Source organism: Hypanus sabinus, chromosome 12 (genome assembly GCF_030144855.1).
Source record: "Hypanus sabinus isolate sHypSab1 chromosome 12, sHypSab1.hap1, whole genome shotgun sequence".
Taxonomy (NCBI): domain Eukaryota; kingdom Metazoa; phylum Chordata; class Chondrichthyes; order Myliobatiformes; family Dasyatidae; genus Hypanus; species Hypanus sabinus.
Window position 1 is genome coordinate 38,175,834 of NC_082717.1, and position 27,129 is coordinate 38,202,962.

The window sequence follows — 27,129 nt, forward strand, 5'->3', positions numbered from 1 at the left end:
TCCCCACTCACATATGTCATGATGTTTTTGTGTATGGCAGCACTACAGTGTAATACTTAAAAGTACTATTATGTTGTACAAAAGTCTTCAGCACCCTGACTGTATTTATATATGCCTAAGAATTTTGGGTAGTACTGTATGCCAATAAGTTGTAAACAAGCAAGGGAGGGGAATGGATTCTAGTCACCCCCATCTTTTTGTCAGTTTTCTTATCATTCCTTTGCTATTCCGAACAACCCTGACTGCTCTCTTACATTTATGGTTTTTTTCCTACTTGGTAATTTCACATGCATAGTTCCAAAGCTTTTGCGGGCAGAGATTCTAGACACCCACAATTAATGCTTTGAGGACTGATTCTCCATGTACATAAATCTGCCGACTACTGATAGATCAGCTATTTGATGTGCTAAGTGATGGTATCAGTTTGGTCTGCAAGCTTCCTGGAACTAAATAATTTAGCCAGTGTTGTCTGGATTGATACAGGCCCTATTGACATAATCCCACTGCTTTACACTGCATCTCTTAAACAACCAGCTGTGTGTTGTGAGCTAGCAGTCACAATGCTCTACAGACAATGCTGTTTGTTTGCTGATTATTGCTTGTAACTTACATTAGGAACTGAAGACTGGTTCTTGTTTATGACAGGAAGTTGAGCAAAGAATATTGGTTGGGAGTTTAACTTACTCAGAAATAACATTTTGATCCCTGGAAGTGTCAACTGCTGTGTTAGAAAGCTGAGTTTGGCAAAATCTACATCATATTCCATCTGGGTAGCCTTTAACTCAAGGGTTCCTAACCTGGGGTACATGGATCCCTCAATTAATGTTAAGGGTCAATGGCATAAAAAAAATTGGTAACTCCTGCTTGAACCTGTTGGCGCGAACATAAATTTCTAACTTCTGTTACTTTTCCCCCCTCCACCTTCCCTCTTCTTCCTTTCCACACTCTGGTTCCCCTTTTCTCCTCTCCTATCACCTCAACCTGGTGCTCCTCCTCCTTCCCATTCTCCCATGATCCACTCTCCTCTCCTATCAGATTCCTTCTTCTCCAACCCTTTACATTTTTCACCTATCACTTCCCAGCTTCTTACTTCATACACTCCTTAACCACATAGCTTCACTTATCACCTTCTAGATGTTCTTCTTCCCTTACCCCCACCTTCTTATTGTTTGTCCCCTTCCTTTCCAGTTCTGATGAAGGGACTCAGCCCAAAAACATCAACTGTTTATTCATTCGTATAGATGCTGTCTGACCTGCCAACTACCTCCAGTACTTTGTATGTGTTGCTTGGGATTTCCAGCATATGCAGATTCTCTTGTGTCACTAGTGAATTTCTGTGTTAAGAGTGGTTACCATGCTGTTGGGTTTATAACAATGGCCGTCCCTCAAATCTATTATAAAGCACGTTAGCTTGAGGCATTTCAGGGACATAGTAAGAATTTTTTCCCAATTTGGATATGCGATTTCATTACTTTTTTCTGGACAATCACTTTTTCCACTCTCCAATCACCAATGGGATTGGTACTTTGTGCAAGCCTGCTGATCTGGGAATCTCCGAACATTGTTTACCTTGGGGAACTATTTCATCCCAATTCTACTGGGTTCTCTCTCTTCTTGTTCACCTTTACTATTCCCATCTGCTCTCCAGTAGATACCTATCCACCTAGGGTTTTCTTCCTTGGCCTTCCCTCCCTCACCTGGATCCATCTGCCTACCATCCTTCTTCTATCTAGTTTCGTATATCACCTTCTAACTTCTGACTCTATCTTTTCCTCGTGTGCCCACCTGGCCCTATCTCGGCATTTCACTTTCCTTATCTGCTTCCGACTAAGTCGATTGGCTTCTGACTCAACAGACATCCCTTTACCTTCACTGCCACCCAACCTCAATCATTTGCTCATCATCAGTCATGTCACTTGATTCTAACCTATGACCTCCATGCCCCTGCCTCAACCCCTCCCTCTCACTTCTTTACATTAGCCATCTCCACTCTGGGCTCAGACTTGGTGTGGGGTTATGACCTAAAATCTTGACCATTTATTTGATGTTGCTTATCCTCTAGCAGTTTATTTTTACCTCTAACAAATCTGTGAAAATAAGACCATGAGACCTTAAGATATAGGAGCAGAATTAGGCCCTTGGCCCATTGTGTCAGCTCCACATTTTCATCATGGTTGATCCAATTGTCCTCTCAGCCCCAATCTCCTGCCTGCTCCCTGTAACCCTTCATGTCATTACCAGTAAAGAATCTATCAACCTCTGCCTTAAATATACATAAAGACTCGGCCTCCACAGCTGCCTGTGGAAAAGAATTCCTCCGATTCATAACTATTTGGATAAAGAAATTCCTCCTCATCTCCATTTTAAAAGGACGCCCCTCTATTCCGAGACTGTCTTCTGGTCTTAGACTCTGCCACCATAGGAAACATCCTCTCCACATCCACTCTATCAAGGCCTTTCACCATTTGGTAGGTTCCTATTATTATTTTGAATTCTAGCAAATACAAACCCAGAGCCATCATTCGCTCTTCGTATGACAAGCCATTCAATCCTGGAATAATCTTCATGAACCTCCTTTGAACACTCTCCAATTTCAGTGCATCCTTTCTGAGATAAGGGGCCCAAAACTGTTCACATTCCACCAAGTGAGGCCTCCCCAGTGCTTTGTCTGTTTTTCCAGTCATTTCAAAATATATATATGTCACCATATAATATGCTGAGAATCATTTTCTTGCAGGCATTCGCAATAGAACAAAGAGATACTGTAGAATCAGTGAAGAACTACACACATAGATTGAAAAACAACCAAGGTGCAAAAGAAGACAAATTGTGTAAATACTAAATAAATAAATGGGTAGATAAATGAATGATAATCAAATAAATAAATTAAGTAATAGTCAATTAATTAATACTGAGACCATGAGATTTCGAGTCCTTGAAAGTGAGCATTTGGCAAGCTGACCAGCTTTGTTACAAAGCTTTATGGATGAGAAATAAGATTGGGGAGGAACCTAAAATAAATTATTGCTCCCCCCTCCCAGTGGAACCCTACTTCATATGGTCACCTAATGATCCACTTATTAACAATTTAATCCAACTCTTCCTTTAAGCAGTGGCTCAAGAACTTGCCAGCAATGTAACTAGCTGTCATAGTAACCAGCTGTTTCACTGAAAAGTGAACTGAAATTGGCAAAACACAAGCAATTTAAAACATACCAGGATAAATGTTTAATTCTCTGCTTGGGTGTGAAATTGAGATTGCGGACCAGCTGCCCATTACAGAGCCTGGCTTTTTAGTTCTCGTTTGAATTTATTCTGTCAATGCTCATTTGATTCAGATGAGAAATATCCAGTTAGGGAGAATTACCTCCGTTTTAAGGGGAAACAAGCAAGAAAACCTGTTAATTTAGCATCCAGCCAGGAATTCAAAATTAAACCAAAGAACTATTTATGAAAAAAATCATTAACTTAATTCAGTTTCTGGAATTATTTAGAACAATGCAGTGCCATTAATAGCTTCCATTAACTTGAACAATCTTTGTTTGAAAATGCCATCAACATCATCAACAGGGAAGAAGCACATTGGCAGTCATTGACGAAAATCATCTCAGTCCATGAGTCAATAATTCTACCTGAAGTGTCCCTGCCAATTGAAGATATGGCCATGCTCAGTGAGAGAAAGGCATCAGGGTGATTGATAAGCGGCCAGAGAAGAAAAGGCCGAAATTAGATTAAGTGAAGTCCAAGGTATTGTCTACATTACCAAAGCATATGTATTGCACTGGTTAAGATTTCTACTGCTATGCTGTGAAGTATTTCATTGTTATTAGTTTTCTGTAAGAGCATTGTGTCCTGCTGGTAGAATGCCTTGGTTTCAGCTAAAGGTAAGGGGCCATGCTGTTCAACTTCGGAATGTTGCATCAGCCAATCAGGATGATGAGATCGGGAGAAGGTTCTAGAGAGACCTGGGTGGAGAGAGATTTGTGATGGACCCTGCTGGGGTTCTTCGCCTTTCGGTGGGAAATGCGGTAAAGAGAAGATTGGGAGAGATGCCCATAGGATTTGATCCAACGGCAAGTCACGGTCGCAAGGAGTGCTTTGCAAGACAAAGGAGTCCAGGATGGGAAGCTCTACCAGGGATTGGTGATGAGAATTCAGCGCTGTGACTAATGGTTATACCCAGCTTTTGGATGAGATGGGCTCCAATGGTCATGTGCACATTTAGACTGGTCTAACTGTAATTGGCCTCTTTATTTATTTTTTTATTTCTTTTCTTTCTCTTAATAACTGCTTGATAAAGCTGAAGTTAGTAAATATACTTTCTTTATGATTTTATGTTGGTATATGTTTTGTTATTTTTTGGTAACCGGTAAATCGGTATGGGCAGTACTTACACAGCATTTGGTCAAATTGAGGTTCTGTTAATCAGAAAATCCTAGCCTTCCTGTTTAGTTGACCCCCAAGTCATTCCGACCCTAGATATACTGTAGATTGTTATTCTCACCATTGAGTTATGTGGCTGTTAGCAAAGTTAGCTCTTGAGCCAAGTTTGCATACAAGCCTGGTGAGAGGGTTATACACACCATTAGTATTCTCAAGTCTCATCGTTTTTACCTCAGCAGGTTGGATTATAGCAATGTGCTACACACAGCGCTGAAATAACGACACGCAGTCAGTAAGTCGTTTCGAGACTAGTTTATTCAAACTTCATGGCGCTGGCATTTAATCCCTAGCGCCCGCCCTCTCCAGGCAGAAATGACGTCAGAGGTGCATTACCAAAGTCTCCCCCTGCGCACTGGCTATTTGTGAGCCAGTTCGCCTGTGCAGAAAGTGGTTCGCCACAGGATACTATTTATCAGTATAAGAGCAGAATTAGGTCATTTTATCATGGCTGATTTATGTTTCCTCTCAACCCCATCCTCATGTCTTCTTCTTGAAACCTTTGATGCCTTGACTGATCGAGAGCATATCGACTTCTACTTTAAATATACCTGGTGACTTCGCCACCCTCAGGCTAAGGAAATCCCTCCTTGTTTCTGTTCTAAAGTGACATCTTTGTATTCTGAGGCTGTGCGCTCTGATCTTAGACCCTTCCACTATTGGACGCATCCTGTCCACATCCATTCTATCTACGCTTTTCAATATTCGGTAGACTTTAATGAGATTCCACCTCCCCACAGTGACGACAGGCCCAAAACCATCAAAATCTCTTCGTACCTTATCTTCTTCATTCCCAGCACAATTTTTATAAACCTTCATGGATCCTCTGAATGCCAGCACATCCTTTCTCAGAGATGGGGGCCAAAACTGCTCACAACACTCCAAATGTGGTCCAACCAATGTCTTACAAAGCCTCTGCATTACATCCTTGCTTTAAATTCCAGACCTATTAAAATGAATGCTAACATTGCATTTGCTCCACAAGGGTTTCAAAAAGTAACTTACTGCATAATGTAAAGGAAGGAAAGTGTAAGAGTGATGACAAGTTTTCAGTAATTCTCCAATAAGTCCAGATAGCAGGGGTTGTGATAAACACACATTGCAACTCCCACTGTAATTTCATGATGATATTTGGTATTACTTATTGCTGAGTTAGTATGACTTTGAGCAGATTTCATTTTGGGGAGAGACAATCAACAGGGCTGTCAATTTGTTAGCTGTTGTTGGGATTTGTGAGGAACAGTTTCCCAGAAGTTGAACAGTTTGGTTAAAAATGTATGTTGCAATCCTTTATCTGTAAGTTGACTGCCTTCTGAGGCATAGCATGAATATTTTCAATCAGTCAAGAATATCATAACTGGGACAACTTAAGGTTTAGTTACTGCGATTTCTCTTAAACACTGCAAGCAAAATGAAACTGAAGCATTCTGGGAATCAACGAAAATGTTGGAGGTAGATATATATTTTAAAATAAAAATATAACATTGTTGCATTTCAACTCTGGACCAATAAATGCTACACTTCCATTTTCTCCTTTTTCCTGTCAAGACATCAGTATTTAACATTCACTCGGTAGGATCACTTTTCACTCAGAGTAAGACAGCTGAGGGCTGCTGGAAGACATGATCTGACAAGGTTAATTTCCCATTTGGCAAATGTCAATCGGCAGAATTACACGAAGCTAAGGTCTGGTCTTGAGCCAATTTCAGATATTTGATGTTATGATGGATGCATTGGAAAAGAAATCCTTTAACATACTGCTGCCTCATCACTCTTACTTTAATCCAGTGCTTTAGACAGAAAGGTCTTAGGCCTGCTACTCAGACCTTGACTATCACAGTGACATGCACACCTCTGACCGACTGAGTTTGGCCAAATATTCAGATCAGAGTCAGGTTTAATATCACCGGCATATGCCATGAATTTGAATTTGTTGTTATCCAGCAGCAGTATACATCCATAACCATAAAAAACTGTAAGTTACAGTAAGGCTATATATATATATATATACACACATACTTTCTAGTCTGGGTGTGGGACGGCATGGTAAGCATTCTTGATGGTAGCATAACAGTGGCCTAGTGTCCTGGCTCCTTGGGTTCCACAAGTGAAATGCTGGTGATAATTATTTAAACATTTAAATATTCTTCTTACTGAAAGGAACATAATCTGTCAGCCCCAGAGAAATATCACAGAACAGCTGAACACTAACTCTAAAGAGATGAGGTGCTATGGTGGGGGGATGTGGGTGAAGGGAATCTGATAAGTATGTGGATTCTGGTTAATTGGTCCATCAGTTAATCAGGGCAACTGCTCATTTGGGATAACTTTCAAGGAACAAGAATGAAATCATGAAAATGAAGGAAAATTATTCCCTTCATTTATTTGATAAACAATGTCACTTAATTGGGACAGATGACTGTTGCTGAGCAGGTTCTAACTAGCATGAACTTGTGTGGTCATTAGACGTTACACCGTGCTTAGAGCAAACAGCTTTTAAATAACATCCATTACACGTGTTTGTATTCAAAAAGCAGTGACTTTTGAAACCTAATTGGTAAGAAATAAACAGTATTTCCACCTTTTTATTCTGGCCTCCTACCCCTTCCTTTCCAGTCCTGAAGAAGGGTCTCAGGCCAAGACGTCAACTGTTTGTTCATTTCCATGAATGCTGCCTGATCTACCGAGTTCCTCCAGCTTTTTGTGTGAGTTGCTTTGGACTTCCAGCGTTTGCAGAATTTCTTGTGTTTATAACCTGCCCTTGGTGTTTGCGCTAATTTTGTTCATTTACAGTCTAAAAGAACACTACAACATGTTGGTTGTCCATCATATCCAATGATGACCGTGCAAGAGAGCTTTTCAAGTGAAGAAGCTGCGGCACTACTGGTACAGTTCCACTCTCCCGACCTTTGATGTCTGGATCCAGTGGTACAAGTAACCATGACAAACCAGGTCTTCCCTGGTTGCAGAGGATAGCTGTGACTTGTTCTGTGCCTTATCACACCCTTTGCTCTCCATGAATTGTTGCAGAATAGCCTTCTTGGCCATTGGATCACTGTTGATCTCATCAGCCCAGTCTGTCAGAGCTGACCTCACGTGGTAGGTCAGATATGTCCCTATATCACAGGGGTATGAGGCCCACCGGGTACCCTCACTTAGTTTAGCCTGCCTGTCAAAGCAGTGTACCAGAGTGTAGCCGCAGATGAGATCTCGATGTCCGATGGGAATCACGGTAAGTGAGCTGTCTTAGAATGGATACAACAAGCCCCTTCACCAGAGGTGGTACCCCTTCCTGGACCCCCCATAGATGGAGGAATTCTTTCATCGATAACTGTTACTAACAAATACACAATTTTATAGTACTGTAGTAATATTGGTAGTGTTCTAATTTGTTCTGTAATCCATTTATATACATAATTTGTTACTAAAATGGTAATACACCTTTTAGCTATTTACATGAATCTTCAGATTATTAGGGAAGCCCTTAGCTGGGCTAAAATGTACTGGAATCCGCTGTCTATGTAATTTATGGGCAGTACAGCAACATGGTGATTGACTGGAGTAGATTGGAAAAGATAAAATAAAAACTGAGTTTGTGGAAGCAGCATTCCTTGTAGTTACTGAGAAGAAACTGCTTATCAAGTACAACATTCATCCAAGTGTAACTTGTTCTCTGCTCATCTGCCTCAGTAATCACTCTGCACTTCTTTCAGTTTATCTCAAGGATGAAGATGGTGTAAGGACTCGAAGCACGTGGCCTCCAGGTGTCACAACATGCTGAGGTTCTACCTGTCCCTGATGTGCAAGATAAGCCTGGCCACATTACCAGCCAATCTCCCTGTCAGCACCACCTCTCATTTATAGAAGAGTTCTTCCATGTAAACACCTTTGACACATGTCATTAGGCAGTGGTCAGCAAGGATCATCCTGTGGGGTGGTTCCCCGAGCAGACTGTCCAATCCATTAGGCAGAACGCCTGGTCACCAGCTCTCACCAACAAGCACTGAGACCTCACTTAACTGCTGGTGAAAGGGCCTTCACGTTCAGATCCTTCCTGTACCGATGCCTCCATCCTCAAAGCACACTGCCCTCAGGATGGCGGGGAAGAAAAGGTCACCCACCTCTAAGGAGAGTGTGGATTTACATAGAAGGTTTGGAGAAGAGTGCAAGGGTCTGTGTTCTGGTCCATCCCAGAAGCTGCATTACAGAGGACACTCTGTTCTTAAAACTCTGTTTTTAAAATTAAAAGTTTCATTCCTTAGAAACATAAAATGAAGACTTTGAGTGCAACCTGAGACCACCATTAAATTTTCATAGTAAAATTTAGAATGTATAACACAGCATCGTTAATGAGAAGGTTTACACTATGACAGCGATATCATAAACGCAGTATCTATCAGCCTCTGCTTCCAATGCCCAGAGTCATACAGACTTGATCTATGATTGTCTCTTCATTGCCTCCTTAAACAATGCATATCACAGCTGTACCTTGTGCTCACTGCCCCACTGATCTTCCAGCACCTCAGTGTGCTGTGGTCAGCTTGTAGCATAGCAATTGATCAGGCTGAGCTACTGTATCAAACAGAGAAATGCCCATTAAAGATTGTGCCCACCCACCACACCTCTTCCTCACCTTATAACTGCCTCCTCACTACCTGCAGGCCATTAATATAGCTATTCAGTGGCTACCATTGTGTGGCGTCTGAGATCCACTGCAGATTAAGTCTCCAGAGCACGAAATACAGTAAAACCAGAAAATGCTGGAAACACTCAGCAATCAAGCAGCTTCCTGTTTGGAGAGGTCATAGACCATTCTCTTTCCATAGATACAAGAAAATCTGCAGATGCTGGAAATCCAAGCAACACACACAAAATGCTGGAGGAACTCAGCAGGTTAGGCAGCATCTATGGAAAAGGGCAAACAGTTGACGTTTCAGGCCAAGACCCTTCATCAGAACTGGAATGGATGGGGGTAGAAGTCAGACTGAGAAGGTGGGGGGAGAAGAGGGAGAGTTAGAAAGTGGCAGGTGATAGGTGAAACTGGGAGATTGGGAGGAAGTGAAATGTAGAACTGGGAAGTTGATTGGTGAAAGAGATTAAGGGCTGGAGAAGGAGGAATCTGATAGGAGAGGACAGAAGACCATGGAAGAAAGAGAAATGGGAGAAGCACCAGTGGGAGGTGATGGAGAGGTAAGGAGTTAGAGTGAGAGAGGGACACAGGAGTGGGGAACGGTGAAGAAGAGGGGGGGGCAATTACCAAAACTTCGATAGATCGATGATATCCCACCAACAAGCACCTTTCCCTCCACATACTTTCCGCTTTCTTCAGGGATCACGCCCTACGCGACTCCCTTGACTCTTCCCATTGATTTCCCTGCTTGCAAATGGGATGAATGCCACACCTCCTCCCTCACTACCATTCAGGGCCCCAAACAGTCCTTCCAGGTGAGGCAACACTTCACCTGCAAGTCTTTTGGGGGTCATCTATTGTATCCTGTGCTCCTGGTGTGGCTTCCTATGTATCAGTGAGACCCAACATACTTGTAGATTGGGAGACTGATTTGTAGAGCACCTTTAATCTGTCCACCACAAAAAGTGGGATTTCCCAGTGGTCTCTCATTTCTATTCTACTCCCCATTCTCAATCCAATATGCCAGTCCACGACCTTCTCTACCGCCAGGATGAAGCCACACTCAGGTTGGAGGAGCAACACCTTATCTTCCACCTGGTAGCCTCCAACCTAATGGCATGGACATTGATTTCTCAAACTTCTGGTAATTGCCCCATCCCTCATTCTCACCATTCCCCATTCCTGTTTCCCTCTCACATCTCCTCTCCTTACCTGTGCCCATCACCTCCCTCTGGTGCACCTCCTCTTCCCTTTCTTCCATGGCCTTCTGTTCTCTCCTATTGGACTCCCCCTTCTCCAGCCCTGTATCTCTTTCACCAATCAACTTCCCAGCTCTTTACTTCACCCCTCCCCCTCTCCCTGTTTCACCTATCACCAGCCACCTTGTAAGTGAATATGCTGATAATCTTGACAGCTTGACTGATACATGTGTTATTGCTGTGTTTGTGTGCATCCAGCTATATTACTGGAGGCGTTGCTCAGGAATAACTATAGCTGTAGATGAGCTATATAGATTAAAATCACACCGCTTTATGTAACACTGTGCCAAGTTTTTTTTTGCAATGAACTGTATTTTGGGTATTTGTCTGCAAGTTCCAGATATCTTGAGTTCTTTCGGGTTATTTGAGGTAAGATCACTGTGTGATTTCTATGTTGAATGAATTAAAATTAAGACCGGATTTTCACTTGGGGCATAGTTTGCAGGATTGGCTGCAAAACATCCAGCCACAGCCCATAATGACCAGTATCACCTGGACCCTGAATGAGGATCAGAGGTTTCTAAACATTTGGATTTCAGTTATATGATCCAACTCAGACATCTGTTCAAACCCAGAGGAGTCACCAGCTGATTGCAGATTTCAGTATCTAAGGCCTTCATTGGCTTACAGCCAAGGATAAGCTGTCAGGACTTGGATTCTTCTATCCATCAAGTGTACGTTTTATTAACATTATTTGTATTTATATTTTCGCAACAGTTAGGTCATGATTTCTTTTTCCTGTGACTGTGTCTTACTGATATGTGCTTGCTGTCTTGTGCTGTGTGTAACTGTTGGTACTATGTTTTGCACTTTGGTCCCGGAGTAACACTGTTTTGTTTGGCTGTATTCATGTATGGCTGGATGACAACTTGAAAAGCTGTACGTTAGTAATAGTGGTTTTCACTCTGTGCTGCCAGTTTTTGCCTTGATGTGCTGCCATCTGTTCTCAGATATTTGTTAAAGTTTGTAGGTGACAAGATAGATATTACTACTTCAATACCTTTTTTCCATATTCAGATGTGGGGTTGTTATGTTTGGAATGATCTAGAGGCTGTACTCCAAGATCCAGATCCTAGAGCTTAAGAAACTGTTCATCTTTTCCCAAGCCCTGGTGGGGCTTTTTTCCCGAGCAAGGTAAACTCTGTCTCCAATTAGCCAGACGCAGAGGAGGTGTCTGAAAGGCAAGAACAGATGGGTCAGAGGAAGTCTGAGATTTTGTCATGGTGCTTGAAGGTACTCTGCTGCTCAGTTTGGTCCACACAAAAGTTATTTAAAAATAATTTTTCAATCCTTACTGTTGTTGGCTCCTTTAGACTGCGATCCTGATCACCTCTCCCTGGCACATCCAGGACAGGATAATCACCAAGTAAAATTTTTACCAAGGTCCAACTGGCATTGATGTCTTACATTTAAATATTAATGAAGCTGCCACCTGCCTGTGGAAGGCAACAAGATTGTTGTAAAACAGTTATATCACCATGTGTAGAAGTTGGGTTGGAATTAGTTATTTTGAGCTTGATTGCCCTAGTACACCCTTCTGTATCTCACTGGCAATTCAATGGGAACACATACAGGTCCTGTGTCTATCCTGCTGCCTGACAAATGCCACGTGGCCCTACTGAAATCCTTATGTAAGGTGAATACATCACACATTAAAAGAAATTAAGGGGTATAGTTAGGGTAAATGCAAGCAGGCTTTTTCCACTGAAGTTGACTGGGACTACAACCAGAAGTCATGGGTTAAGGGTGAAAGGTGAGAGGTTAAGGGGAACATGATTCTTTGTTACCTGTTATGATGGCCTTAGAATCTTTGAGTACAATTGGCTGAAAATAGTATTTACTAGTGATATTAGTAAAACCAATTAACTTATGCCATGTTTAGGTCACTGTTTAAATGTTTAATCCATGTTTAAAATTTGGGACACCCTTTACTGAAAGTCATGGGTTGGTGCTTAGATTATTGCTGACAGGTCTGGATGTTTCAATATTCCATTGATATCTTGGTGAATGTCAGGTGAAGTTTCTGGTTTTATTCATATTGGTCTGCATTGCCCTGCCCTGCACTGGACCGTGCCTCACGTGCAGCTCTCATTGCAGTTCAGTGGCTGACGATCCTGTCCTGCTGTGCCTGCCAAAGTCTGAGTGGTCAGCCAGTGAACAGTGAAAACCGAGTAACTGGATCAACCTCATGTTGTCAGAAATTACTGAAAATACTCAACAGGCCAGGCCGCATCTGTGGGGGGGAGGGGGGGGAAGAAGCAGAGTTAACATTTCTGGTCAAAAATACCCTCTGTTAACTCTAAATATTAACTTGGCTTCTCCTTCCATCAAAGCAGCCTGACTTGCTGAGTATCTCCAGCATTCTTATTTCAGATTTCCAGAATCTGAAAATTTTAGATTTTTCAAATGCTGTCAAAAGCACATTGTTTTTTCTAATTTTCTACTTTCTAATTTCTGTAAAATTAGTCAGCTCCATCATGGACACTGCCCTCTGTCGTATCTGGGACATTTTTAAAGAGCAGTCCCTTAGGAAGGTGGCATCCATCATTAAAGATCCCCACCACCCAGGACATGCCCTCTTCTCATTGTTACCATCAGGAAGGAGGACAGAAGCCTGAAGGCACACACTCAGCGATTCAGGAACAGCTTCTTCCCCTCTGCCTTCCAATTTCTGAATGGACATTGAACCCATCAACACAACACTGACTTATATTTGCTCAAACTTACTTAATTTTATATATATATATACTGTAAGTCACAATTTTTTTTCTACTGATTTGTGTGTATTGCCGCAAAGTTAACAAAATTCATGACACACCATATACCAGTGATATTAAACTTGATTCTGATTAAAAACATTGCTTTTAGTGAAAAATAACAAATTGCTTCCACCTACCTTCCTGGTGAACTACCTTGATTTTTATGCTTTAGTGTAATTGGAAGGCTTTGCAGGCTGTCTGGGAGGGCAGTGAGTAGATCAGATTGCTGTGCACCTGAGGTTACATTTAGATGAGACTGTGTGACTGGAAGACTTCGTTTTGGTAGGTTTCAGATTATGTTTACGATGGCCATCTGGTACTTTCATGAACACCAACACTGAAATACTCTTTTAATTCCAGTGTATTTATTGAGCTGAATTCCCCAGCTGTCATGTTAGGTTTTGAACTCGTGACTCTGGTTCACTTGTTCCAACTTCGGGATTCACAACTAAGTTACAGAAAACCCGTGCTGCAGTTCTTTTAAATGGCAAGACAAATGGGATTTGGTTTCAAAGAATTAATTTCTTAGAGCTTAGGAGAACGAGGAGAGATCTTCTCAGCCCCAGAGGGCCTGCTTCAGTGCTGTAATTCTCTGTGACTCAATGATGTATAATTGACTTATCTTTGGTTTGTATCAGTATGCACGAGTAATATACAAGCTACAAGCACACGGAAACCAAGTTGATGTTTTTTCTTATTTTGGAGCAATTAACTGAAATGTCTTGAAAGTGCATTTGTTTTTCTCAATTATTAGAACTAACTTCAATTTATTCCACCTTGAATGGTCACTTAAATCATAAAAGAGATATGTTTTCTAAAGTTGAACAGAAATTTATCAAGGTTTAACTGTTGCATTACCATTTAAATATTAATGAAGCTGCCACCTGCCTGTGGGATGCAACAAGATTGTTGTAAAACAGTTATATCATCACGTGTAGAAGTTGGGTTGATTGAAATTAGTCAAACTCACAGTAGAGTGACTTACTCGTGACAAGACTGAGTTTTGAAAATATACGGAAGGCAAAAGAAAGAGAAAAGTGAGGGATCTGAATAGTTTCCATAAGTCTATAAGACCATTGATATAGGGACAGAATTAGGTTATTTGTCCCCTTGAGTCTGCTGCACCATTTCATCCTGGCTGATCTATTTTCCTCTCATCCCCAATTTCTTGTCTTCTCTCTGTAACCCTTCATGCCCTGACTAATCAAGAATCTAACAACCTTTGCTTTAATTATTTCCAATGACTTGACTTCCACAGCCACCTGTGGCAGCGAATTCCACAGATTCACCACTCTCTAGCTGAAGAAATTCCTTGTCATCTCCATTCTAAATTGAAGTCCTTCTATTCTGAGGCTGTGTCCTCCGCTTCACATTGTGAATTCCTATAGATCAGTAAACCAGAGTTAAGAAGCATAGACATGATCCTAACAGCACACAACAAACACATGAATCATGAGACATCAGGAGGAATAAAAACTCAGGGCTATCATTGTCATATATAATACAGTTTACGATCTTAGTAGATGCTTTCCTTATGCATAATACTAGCTTATATTTTACATTCAAGGACTCATGCTTGCAATGAAGAAGAGTTATCCTGGACACTTTATTTGAGCAATTAGTCGACCAACAGTACATTTTGATGTATTACCATAGATCACCCATGATCACTTAGAGGGTAATATGCATTAATTATGCCAAACATTGAAGCAGATTGAGCATGTTTGTGAAAAGGGGTTTTCTTCTCAGTTTTATTAAAATGCAATGTTATACTGTCATTTGAAAAAACATAGCAATGCTGAAGAAGGTGACAAAAGAATCCAGCAAGATCATCAATTGACACACACAAAATGCTGGTGGAATGCAGCAGACCAGGCAGCATCTATAGGGAGAAGCACTGTCGATGTTCGGGCCGAGACCCTTCGTCAGGACTAACTGAAAGGAAGGATAGTAAGAGATTTGAAAGTAGGAGGGGGAGGGGAAAATGTGAAATGATAGGAGAAGACCGGAGGGGGTGAAATGAAGCTGAGAGCCGGAAAGGTGATTGGCAAAAGGGATACAGAGCTGGAGAAGGGAAAGGATCATGGGACGGGAGGCCTAGGGAGAAAGAAAGGGGGATGGGAGCACCAGAGGGAGATGGAGAATGGGCAGAGTGATGGGCAGAAAGAGAGAAAAAAAAGGAGGGGGGAAAGCTAAATATATCAGGGATGGGGTAAGAAGGGGAGGAGGGGCATTAGCAGAAGTTAGAGAACTCAATGTTTATGCCATCAGGTTGGAGGCTACCCAGCCAGTATATAAGGTGTTGTTCCTCCAGCCTGAGTGTGGCTTCATCTTGACAGTAGAGGAGGCCATGGATAGACATATCAGAATGGGAATGGGACATGGAATTAAAATGATCATCAACTGAGTTCCTTTGAATAGAGTTCTCTTTAACATTTTTGCAATAATAGATTATCAGCAGTATCTTTAACATTTCTGTTCTAGTCAAATGATTGCACAGTGACATGAATACAGACATAACTGGACTGTTACTGGTCACCCTGGAGTCACCAATACTAAGGCCATCATGGATAGTTCTTGGTGCAGATTAATGGGCCATAAGTAGTATGCTGCTGTAACGGTGTGCTACACACAGTGCTGGAATAATGACAGGCAGAAGGTGAGTTGCAGTTGCGTAAAAGATTAATTCAAATTTTGCGGCCTCACTTTTAAGCCTTCCTGTTTCCACCCTCCCCGCATATTCACAGTCCCTTCCCACACGCGGGCTTTTCCCCTTGCTGGTGAAGAAGGCCTGACGCCCTTTTTGGGGCTGGCCTCTCTGCCAGCGCGTGCCATCTTGTGAGCCGGTTCGGGTGCACTGGGAAGTGGGTCACCACATAACCCCACCCCCCCAGAACCGGCGATACACCCCCCAATGTCCACAGTCTGAGTCAGTCTCTGTTTGGGAGGTCTGCCTCTGCTCCGCGGTGCCTGAGCTCCAACCGGCTGCACCAAGTCCACGTGGGCCGGTTTGAGTCGGTAGGGCCATTGTAGCAGTGCCCGATGTCTGCCCCAGTGTACAAAAACAAACTTACAGTTCTGCAGGTCTTTGGGTACGTAGGTCGGGGTCTGTCCGCGCTGCGAAGTCGGTACAGGGGTCAGGTTGCTGAGCCTCTCGCGTAGTCTGTCCAGGACTGCTGCGGGTTCTTCCTTTTGCCCCCTTGGGACTGGTATGAATTCTCCTGGGACAACCAGGGGTGCACCGTACACCAACTCAACTGACAAGGTGTGCAGATCCTCTTTGGGCGCCTTGTGGATTCCGAGCAGGACCCAGGGAAGCTCGTCTGCCCAGTTAGCTCCTTTCAGGCAGGCCTTGAGAGCCGACTTCAGGTGACAGTGGAAACGCTCCACCAGTCCATTCGACTGTGGGTGGTAGGCAGTTGTGTGGTGTAGCTGTGTCCCCAAAAGGCTGGCCACAGCCGACCACAGGCTGGAGGTGAACTGGGCGCCTCTGTCGGAGGTAATGTGGGCCGGTACACCAAAGTGAGATACCCAGGTTGCAATCAGTGCCCGGGCGCAAGATTCAGAGGTGGTGTTGGTGAGCGGGACTGCTTCTGACCATCTTGTGAACTGGTCTACGATAGTTAGGAGGTGCCGCGCTCCTCGCGACACTGGCAGGGGTCCCACGATATCCACATGAATGTGGTCGAAACGCTGGTGGGTGGGATGGAACTGCTGCGGCAGGGCTTTGGTGTGCCGCTGCACCTTGGCTGTCTGGCAGTGCATGCATGTTTTGTCCCATTCACTGACTTGGTTGCGGAGTCCATGCCAAATGAACCTGTTGGAGACCATCCGGACGGTTGTCCTAATGGAGGGGTATGCTAAGTTGTGAATGGAGTTGAAAACTCTCTGCCGCCAGGCTGCCGGGACGATGGGGCGAGGCTGGCTGGTAGCTACGTCACACAGTAGGGTCCTCTCACCTGGGCCTATGGGGAAGTCTTGGAGCTGCAAACCGGAGACTGCAGTTCTGTAACTAGGGATCTCATCGTCTGCCAGCTGCGCCTCCGCCAGTGCTGCATGGTCCACCCCCCGGGACAGGGCCTGGATGGTAGGTCTGGATAGTGCGTCCGCCATGACATTGTCCTTTCCCGAGACATGCCAGGTGTTCGTCGTGTATTCGGAGATGTAGGACAGATGTCGCTGCTGGCGGGATGACCAGGGATCAGACGTCTTCGCTAACACAAAGGTAAGCGGTTTGTGGTCCATGAACGCGGTGAAGGGCCTACCTTCTAAGAAGTACCTGAAATGCCGGGTTGCCAGGTATAGTGCCAGGAACTCCTGGTCGAAAGCAATGTATTTGAGTTCGGGTGGTCGTAGGTGTTTGCTGAAGAATGCCAGGGTTTGTCAGCGACCCTCGATGAGTTGTTCCAACACTCCACTGACTGCTGTGTTGGATGCGTCGACTGTGAGGGCGGTAGGGGCATCCGTTCTGGGGTGCATTAGCATTGCGGCATTTGCCAAGGCTTCTTTGATTTTAACGAAAGCGGCTGCGGCCTCTTCGTCCCAGGTAATGTCCTTAACCTTACCCGACATCAGGGTGAACAGTGGGTGCATGATTCGATCTGATGAAGGGAGGAAGTGGTGGTAGAAGTTCACCATACCCATGAATTCCTGCAGGCCGTTGAGTGTGTTGGGTTGGGGGAAGTGGTGGACCGCATCTACCTTGGTGGGCAGAGGGGCTCCCCCGTCTTTAGTAATCCTGTGGCCCAGGAAGTCGATGGTGTCGAGCCCGAACTGGCATTTGGCCGGGTTGATTGTTAGTCTGTATTCACTCAGTTGGGCGTAGAGTTGACAGAGGTGGGACAGATACTCCTGACGACTACTGCTGGCTATGAGGATGTCATCCAAATAGATGAATACAAAGTCCAGGTCACGTCCCACCGCGTCCATAAGCCGCTGGAACATCTGTGCAGCATTCTTTAGGCCGAACGGCATTCGGAGGAATTCGAAAAAGCCGAATGGAGTGATGAGTGCTGTTTTGGGGACGTTGTCCGGATGCATCAGGATTTGATGGTATCCCCGGACGAGGTCTACCTTGGAAAAGATCCTTGCGCTGTGCAGGTTTGCTGCAAAGTCCTGAATGTGCGGCACAGGGTAGCGGTCCGGTGTTGTAGCCTCATTCAGTCTGTGGTAGTCGCCACATGGTCTCCAGTCCCCTGTTGCTTTGGACACCATGTGCAGGGGGGAGACCCATGGGCTGTCGGACCGCCGTATGATCCCCAATTCCTCCATCCTTTTGAACTCCTCCTTCACCAGTCGGAGCTTGTCTGGGGTAAACCTTTGAACACTGGCATGGAGGGGTGGTCCCTGGGTTGGGATGTGGTGCTGTACTCCGTGTCTGGGCATGGCTGCCGTGAACTGCAGTGCCAGAATTGATGGCAAGTCCACCAGGACTGGTGAAATCGTTGTCGGACAGCGTGATGGTGTCTAGGTGAGGGGCCGGCAACTGGGCTTCACCCAGGGAGAACGTTTGAAAGGTCTTGGCGTGGACCAGTCTCTTCCCTTGCAGGTTGACCAGCAGGCTATGAGCTCACAAAAGATCCGCCCCCAGAAGCAGTTGGGCTATGGCGGCCAGTGTAAGGTCCCACGTGAACCAGCTGGCGCCGAACTGCAGCTGCACTGTGCAGGTGCCATAGGTCCTTACTGTGCTGCCATTCGCGGCCCTCAGGGTGGGTCCCGGTTCTCTGTTGTGGGTGTCATAACTCATCGGAGGTAAGACGTTGATCTCGGCTCAGGTGTCAACCAAGAAATGGCGTCCCAACTGTTTGTCCCAGACTTACAGGAGGCTATCCTGATGGCCAGCCGCTGTAGCCATCAGCGGCGGCTGGCCCTGGCGTTTCTTGGGAAGTTGCAGGGTGGGCTACAGTGGCGGGCTTCTGTGCCCCATCGCTGGTGGTAGAAGCACCATTATTCATTGGCCTCTGCACTCCTGCATCTGGGTTTTGTGGGCTCCGCTGCCGGGCCTGGTCTGGTCTGCTGTTGGGCACGTGGCCTGGTGATCTGTGCGACGGACGCCCCACTCTCCTTCTTAGCTTTCCACAGCACTTCTGCCTGGGCCGCCACCTTCCGGGGGTCGCTGCTCAAGGAACACCTGCTCAAATGTGAGGCAGGGCTTGTGTCCTTCAGCCACGGCCAGCATCTTGTTCATAACACCAACGGCAGCCTGTCTCGCAAACCATCCAGGTGCAGTAAGCGGGAAGCTAGCTCGCACCGTGAGAGTCCAAAAGTCCTTATAAGCAGGGCTTTGAAAGCTGTGTATTTGCTGTCCTCCGGGGGCAACTGTATGAACTCCTCAACCTGGGTGGCTGTCCCCTGGTCGAGGGAGCTCACCACGTAGTAGTAACATGTGGAATCCGAGGTTATCTGCCAAATGTGGAATTGGGCTTCTGCTTGTTGGAACCGTAGGTGAGGTCGCAGCATCCAGAAGCTTGGCTGTTTTAACAAAACTGCATGAACAGATGCGGTGTCGTTCATCTTCGGTCCAAATATCGTTTGGGCCGTCAGGGTCACCAATTGTAGCAGTATGCTACACACAGCGCTGAAATAACGACACGCAGACGGTGAGTTGCAGTTGTGTAAAAGATTTTTTCAAACTTCACTGCCTCGCTTTTAAGCCTTCCCATTTCTGCCCTCCCCTGGCGGGAATGCTGTAGGGGGCACATATTCACAGTCCCTTCCCGTGCACGGGCTTTACCCCTTACTGGTGAAGAAGGCCTGGTGCCCTTTTCGTGAGGCGGTTCGGGTGCATTGGAAAGTGGGTCACCACACTGCATTATTTTTCAAATAATCCCATGATCTTTTGCTCATAGCTTAAAAGAAAAGCTCATATAGAGCAGGCCTTAGGAAATCTTGGTCACACATTCCATATTGGGCACTGTGGTAGCGTAACAGTTAGCATGGCACTATTACATCATGGGTGTTGGATTTCAGAGTTCAATCCAGTGTCATCTGTAAGTCGTCTGTATGTCCTCCCTTTGGAATGTGTTGATTTTCTCCAGATGCTCTGGTCTCCTTCCACAGTTCAAAGATGTACTGGGTAGGTTAATTAGTCATTGTAAACCGTCTCGCGATTAGGTTATGGTTAAATTGGGATTGCTGGGGGTTGCTGGGACAGGGCCGTTTGAGGGGCTGGAAGGGACTACTTGGCATTGTATCGCTAATTAAATAACAAATAAATAAATAATCTCCCATTTATTCAAAAAGAAGTTATGGACTTGAATTCCATGGTCTCCTGTAATTCATTTAATGAAATACCAGCCCCAAAGGGTGAACCATGTTATGTATTTAGTATTTCAGTAATATTAGAATACTACTATAAATATATTGTTTGATTCAGCATTCTTTCTTGTTTACATAATACACTGTAGGTTATGTGTAAAAGTGCGTAAATGGCATACGTCATCGTGCTACCGTGTGACATGTGTGCTCCTTGCTTAAAGTAAAACTAAGAATGTACATGAGTTATTCCCAGCTCTATGTTTTCATTTCAATTAGTTTTTATGTTTTGGAATTATTGGACGTAACAAACCATATGTTGAGATCATTGGTTGTACCATGAGATGTCAAGTGCAACTGTAGCTCCTCACCTCCAAGAATTTGGATGAAGATGAAAAGAAAAAAGGAAAAATGTGAATTTCACTTGTAATGAATCAACCAATCAGAAAAGATGATCCTCAACCTCACATCTGTGTTTTGGTAGTCCCTGCATTCAGAAACCTGGTAGCTGAAGGAATCCGGAACCGTAGGGCCCAGCAAATAAATGACTTTACTCCATGAGCCACAGGAGTTGACTTGATACAACTCCTCAAGTAAGTTTGCAGCAATTTCTTCCAGTGGTTCTTTCTAAATGAGCAACAGCTTCTATTCCATCTGGCTAGCCACCAACCTCATGGTTTGAATGCTGAATTCTCCTACTGGTAATAAGTTTTTCCCTTGCCCTCCCCTCTTTTTCTATTCCCCACTCTGGCCTTTTACCTCTCCTCACCTGCCCATCTCTTCCCACTGTGCCCCCTCTCCTTCCCTTTCTCCCTTGGTCCCCTAAGCTCTCCTGTTAGATTCCTTTTTCTCCAGCCCTTTACTTTTCACACCCACTTAGCTTCATCTATCATCTTCGAGTTAACCTCCTTCCCCTCCCCCCACCTTTTTATTCTGGCATCTTCCCCCTTCCATTTCAGTCCTGATGAAGGGTCTCAGCCTAAAATGCTGACTAGGGAAAATTTTACCAGATGAAGCTATTAAACTCTGAAAGGAATCCTGTAACACTCCTTATACTTAACCACATAGATTGATGCCATTTAGCAGATCAGGAGAACAGTGGCATTCTCCCTCTCCTTATTTTCCTGTACCCCTGTAACTTATTCTCTCTCATACAAGCTTACCAATTAACTTTATGCCATTAACCAACAGCAAGTGGTAATTCACTGCAGCCAGTTAACCTATCAATACATCGTTGGGATTTGGAAGAAATCTAGAGCATCTGACTAAAGCCTATGCTGTCTTACAGAGTGTGATACACAGGACACAGATCAATGGAGGTGTGAGGCAGCAGTGCTAATCAGTGCACCACTTATGATAGACACACAATACGTTTGCACAGTTGGAACTCAATACGTTTATTGAGAAGAACATTGCAACGAAATATACAAACACACCAAGTATTTCTGAATAATACGCCAGGTGACACCAACAAGTGGAGCCATTGAACACTATAGCACAAAATTAGACCCTTCAGTCCACCTACTCTCTGCTAACCTGTTTTTCTGCCTGGCCCATCTACCCGCAGTGAGTTGTCCTTACAAGTTCGTGCCAGTGATAATAAACCTGATTCTGATTCAAGTCCAAGCAACATCTGTGTAAATTTTCTCTGCACTCTTTCAAGCTTATTAATATCTTTCCTGGAGGTAGGTGACTAGAACTGCACATAATACTATACTCTAAATTCAGCCTCACTAACATTTTATACAACTTCAACTATAACACCATAACTCCAGTACTCAGTGTTCTGACTTCTGAAGGTCAATGTGCCAAAAACTCTCTTTACACCCCTATTTACCCATGATGCAACTTTAAAGGAATTACAGCTCTGTATTCCCAGATGCCTTTGTGCTATCACACACCACAGTGCCCTAAACACTGTACACTGTGTAAGTCCTACTCTGGTTTGTCCTGCCAAAGTGCAGCCCTTCACACTTGTCTGCATTAAATCCCATAAGCCATTTTCAGACCTTTTTTTTAGCTGGTCCAGATCATGCAGCAAGCTTTGATTGTCTTCCTCACTGTCCATTACACCCCAATCTTGATGTCATCTGTGAATTTGCTGATCTACTTTATCATATTATCATCTGAATCATTAATATCGATGACAAACAACAACGAATCCAGCACTGTTCCCTGTGGTACACCACTAATTACAGGCCAAAAGAAATGGGGGAGATCTTAAATCTATTTATTCAGGAGACAGACTGTGGTGAACTATGTGCCTGTCTGGACACGCCCCCTGCTGACTGCTCCTGTGGCTCCTCCCACAGGCCCCTGTATAAAGGTGATTCAGGTCTAATCCTCTGCCTCATTCTCCAGGATGTAATATGATGGTCACTCACTGCTGGTTCCTTCTTCAGTCAATAAAAGCCGATATCTCGCCTTACGTCTCAGAGTGAGTTATTGATGGTGCATCAATTTTATTGACTGAAAGTTTTAAAACATGGAAACCGTTTTACGTCCGGAAAGGTTGGATTTGGACCCCCAAGACCCTGAAGCAGCTCTTGCTTTTGAACACTGGCTTGCATGCTTCCAATCATACTTGGCGGAGCTTCGTGCGACTGACCCTGCCGTTATGTACAGAATTCTACTCTCGAGGGTCACCCCCAAAGTTTACTCCATTATCCGGGACCTGCCGACCTATGAAGGGGCACTGGACGCCCTCAAAAGACAGTACCTGCGGCCGGTGAACACCGTTTACGCAAGACATCGTTTAGCTACCCGGCGACAGCGGCCTGGAGAATCGAGCGCCGAGTTTCTCCGAGCACTACAGACACTCGTCCGAGCTTGTGACTGCAAGACGCTCACGGCAGAACAACATGCGGAGCTGCTAGTGCGAGATGCCTTTGTGACGGGACTGAGGTCAGTGTACGTGCGCCAGCAGCTGCTGGAACACTCAGATCTTACCTTACGCTCGGCAATCGAGACGGCCAACGCTCTAGAAGCTGCGCTGCACTACGCCGACGCTGTCCAGTCGCGCGATTCCCCGCCGGTTCCGTGGACGCTTCAGACCCCGCCACCGCCGGCTCCCGCGAGCGAAATCGCCGCTGCCAGTCGCGATTCCACGAGCTCCCCGAACCCGACCACAGCGGCAGCCCGTCAGAAGCCTGTGCTTTGTTATTTCTGTGGCCATAAAAAACACTCTCGAAAACGCTGTCCAGCGCGAGAAGCGACCTGCTCCAGCTGCGGAAAGCGGGGCCAGTTCGCCAAGGTCTGTAAGTCTAAACTGCGAGCGGAGTGCAGCGCTGCGGGTGAAACGTGGGGGCTGCCATCTTGCATGCCCGGATGTGGGCGGCCATCTTTGTCGACGTCAGCATGCCCCGCCCCCGACCCTCCGATGCTTACCGGGTACCCCGACGGCGATTCAATTCTGGCCACTGTAACCCTCGACCAAAGCGCCCCACACCAGCTTGCAAGGTCCATGATGGACATCCGGGTGGAGGGGCACAGGACTAGATGCCTGTTTGACACGGGCAGCACTAAGAGTTTCATTCACCCGGACACAGTGCAACGCTGTGGACTCGCAACACGGCCAGTAAGTCAGAAGATCCATTTGGTTTCTGGGTCACATTCCACAGACATCCGGGCGGGTTGTGTAGCGACATTGGTGGTGCAAGGCACAGAGTATCGGAACTTTGCGCTACTGGTCATGCCTAATCTGTGCGCACCTGTGCTCTTGGGGCTGGACTTCCAGAGCCATCTCGAAAGTGTGACTATGGTATATGACGGGCCCCTCCCACCACTCACTGTCCGGAATCCTCAGTTCTGCGGGCCTTCATCACTACTGACCACACACACACAGCGACACACACATCCCATCCAGCACGACAGCTGCGCTACCGACACCACTTGCAGTCTCTCCACTCTCAAGGTCCCTCCCCCACCGCTGTTCGCCAACCTGACCCCGACTGTAAACCGGTGCAGTGGCTGCTCAGGGAGGGGATCATTGAGCCAAGCACAAGCCCTTGGAGGGCCCAGGTGGTCGGATGGTGGCCCCACCACCCCCTCACGAACTCCTATTCTCTTTTCCCAGGAAGTCTGTCACTGGGACCGCTCTACCAGTTTGGCTGATGTCCCCGGGGCCAGTGCTGCTCCGGAAACATGTGAGGAGCAATAAATACTCCCCGCTGGTCGAGAGGGTTCACCTTCTGCATGCGAACCCCTAGTATGTTTACGTGGTCTTACCTGATGGGCGGGAGGATACGGCCTCCATCCGCGACCTGGCGCCCGCAGGTGCAGCAGACCACTACCCTGAAGGCTCTCCGGTAACTATGAACCCTGTACCTGAGGTGACACCGCGCTCACCAGGCCCTACATGGACTCCTCATGACACTTATATACCAGGTGCCTCGCACATGCATGAGCTGGAACCAGCACAACCTCCATCTCCTGTGCAATCTCCAATGCCGCCGGCGTCTGTGCAATCACAGCCAGTGCTACGTGGATCGCAGCGACAGGTTCGACCACCTGATAGACTTGACCTATAAGAAACTTCGCCACATGGGGACTCTTTCAAACAAAGGGGGGGTGAATGTGGTGAACTATGTGCCTGTCTGGACACACCCCCTGCTGACTGCTCCTGTGGCTCCTCCCACAGGCCCCTGTATAAAGGCGATTCAGGTCTAATCCTCTGCCTCATTCTCCAGGATGTAATATGATGGTCACTCACTGCTGGTTCCTTCTTCAGTTAATAAAAGCCGATATCTCGCCTTACATCTCAGTGTGAGTTATTGATGGTGCATCACAGACACAGAGTCTACAGAAGTGAGGCAAAACAGCATCAATTTCATGGTCCCTATAGAGTTTACAGAGGAGGCAAGTTAGGGTGGATAAATCCCATAGCCTGACAAGTGTTCCCTCGGACCCTATGGGAGGTAAGTACAGAAATTCCAGGGGTCCTAGCAGAGATATTTAAATCATCCTTAGCAACAGGTGAGGTACTGGAGGATTGGAGGATAATTAATGTTATTCCACTGTATAAGATAAGCTCTAAAAATAAACCAGGAAATTATGGGCTGGTGAGCCTGGCATCAGTAGTGCGAAAGTTATTGGAAAGTATTATAAGGGACCAGTATTTAGATTGACATAGACTAGTTGATAATACCAAGTGCTTGAATGAAAGCAATTTCCATTAAATGCATAACTGTCAATGTACTTCTGTAAACCATTCCATAATTTCATTTTAGTATATTTGGGTTTAATTGTTTTAAGGAGAGAAATGTATGAGGGTTAATACATCTGGGTTTTTTCTCCCTTGTTTCACCTTTCCTATCATCTCTCCCCCACCTATTACCCAATAGGACCTGCATATCTCAGCACTCTCCCCTGTCAACATACCCACCCCCCACTTGGCTCCATCTGTCTGACATTGCCACCCCCCTCCCCAACCGCTTCATTCTGGGTCCACCAATCAACTACCAGCCTCTGTCTCATCCTCTCCTCTCTCACTTGTAAATACTGACTACCTTCCATCTACATTTTCATTCCAGACATAAGGTCTTGACCAAAACATTGACCAAGCCCTTACATCTACCAATGCTGGTTAACCTATTGAGTTATTCCAGCTGTTTGATTTTTGCTCCTGAGTATCATGTTGGTGAACTTAATGAAAACAATGCAGTAGTTTGGAAGGTTTATAAATTGTTAAACAGAGAAATGAGTTCGTTGGCTTCAAAGTTCAAAGTAAAGTTATTATCGAAATATATATATTGTGTGTAACCATAGACAGGATAACTCTGAGATGTGTTCTCTTGCGAGCATACTCTGTAAATCGCACATCCATAACAGAATCAGTGAAAGCCCATACCCAGCAGGATAGACAAACAACCAATATGAAAAAAATCAACTAATTGTACAAATACAAAAAGAGGAAAAAGAGAAATAATAATAATAATAATAATAAATATTGAGAACATGAGGTGAAGAGTCCTTGAAAGTGAGTCCACAGGTTGTGGAAACAGTTCAGTGATGGGCTGAGTGAGGTTGGGGTTATCAAGAGCCTGATTGTTGAGGGGTAATGACTGTTCCTGAACCTGGGGGAGGCAGGGGTGTCCTACGGCTCCTGCACCCTCTTCCTGATGACAACAGTGAGAAGAGAGCAAGACATAGGATGTGGGGCACCTGGTGATGGGTGCTGCTCAACTGCAACGTACTCAGCGAGTAGATGTACTCAGTGGTGGGGAGGACTCCAGTCATGATGAACCTGGCCATATCCATTACCTTTTGTAGATTTTCCATTCAAAGGCATTTATCAGGCCGTGGTGCAACCAGTCAATATACTCTCCACCAAACGCCTGCAGAAGTTTGTCAAAGTTTCAGATGTCATGCCAAATTTTCGCCAACTTCTGAAAAAGTAGAGCTGCTGCCGTGCTTTCTTCATAATGGCACATATATGCTGGGAGCGGGAAAATGATAACACTGAGGAATTTAAAGTTGCTAACCCTCTCCACCTCTGATTCCGCAATGAGGACTGGCTCATAGACCTCTGGTTTCCTCCTCCTGTAGTCAATAATGAGCTCCTTGGTCTTGCTGACATTGAGTGAGAGGCTGTTACTGTGGTAACACTCAGCCAGATTTTCAGTCTCCCTCCTATATGCTGATTTATCATCACACTTGATTCGGCCAACAACAGTGATGACATCAGCAAACTTAAATACAGCATTGGAGCTGTGCTTTGCGGCACAGTCCTAAGTGTAAAGTGAGTAGAAAAGGGTCGTTGTTTAAAGGGAAATGATATGCTGCATAT